General features: G+C 45.7%; 1 long non-coding RNA gene across 1 annotated transcript in view; it reads left to right on the forward strand.

The window, feature by feature from the left end:
- LOC127741419 (uncharacterized) overlaps positions 1 to 832 on the forward strand; it is a 3766-nt gene that overhangs the window by 1389 nt on the left and 1545 nt on the right. The window lies entirely within an intron of this gene.

Here is an 832-nt window from a genome sequence, read left to right on the forward strand (position 1 = left end):
TTAATGTATGAGTTGAGGAGGCTTGATGTTGATCTTGGTATATTTTGATTGATTTCAAAAAGGGTTAAAAATTGGCATGTTTTGGTTGATTTTGAAAAGAGTTGAAAATGACTTGTTTTGAAAATGGCACTTTGTGGTTTTGTATGAAAAACATGATTTTTGGGCATACTTTGATGGGACATAACTTGGACTACGGATCTCTGTTTTGTGCCAAATCTGTTTAGAAATGAAATTGGATCCGGGATGTCCATGTCGTTCGAAGAACGGGTGAAAAACGATTTAAAATGAGAGAGTTATGTCCGTCGGAAGATTGGGGGTTGAATCTGTGAATTCTGCAGCTTTTAACTTAGAAAATTTTTTTAGCAGAATGACCCTCCACGCGTAGGCGCACTTGGCGCGTACGCGTCGTTCTTCGAGAAGGCACCATCCACGCGTGCGCGTGGTGTGCGCATGCGCGTCGATGCGCTGCACCCATTGCCCAGCCATTTTCCCGAGAGTTGTGCCAGAGTTGTGCTAGTCTTGTGCCTGGGGCGCAAGTGTACCCACGCGTACGCGTGGCTGACGCGTACGCGTCGTTATCTATTTTTTTTAATCCGCGCGTCCGCGTGAATGGCACGTATGCGCCGATGAGTTTTGTGGCCATCCACGCGTGCGCGTGGAATACGCGTACGCGTGGCCCTGTTTTCATCCCAAAGTTGATTTTTGAGTATTAAAAACCAAATCTCATACTTCTAAGCCTCCGATCTCACCACTTATATCTTAAATCGTTATGATATGCCTAGCTATGAGGGAAGGAGTTAGGGGATGTGGTAACTTGCGAGTGAAGCAAGGG

Source organism: Arachis duranensis, chromosome 9, assembly GCF_000817695.3.
Source record: "Arachis duranensis cultivar V14167 chromosome 9, aradu.V14167.gnm2.J7QH, whole genome shotgun sequence".
Classification (NCBI taxonomy): domain Eukaryota; kingdom Viridiplantae; phylum Streptophyta; class Magnoliopsida; order Fabales; family Fabaceae; genus Arachis; species Arachis duranensis.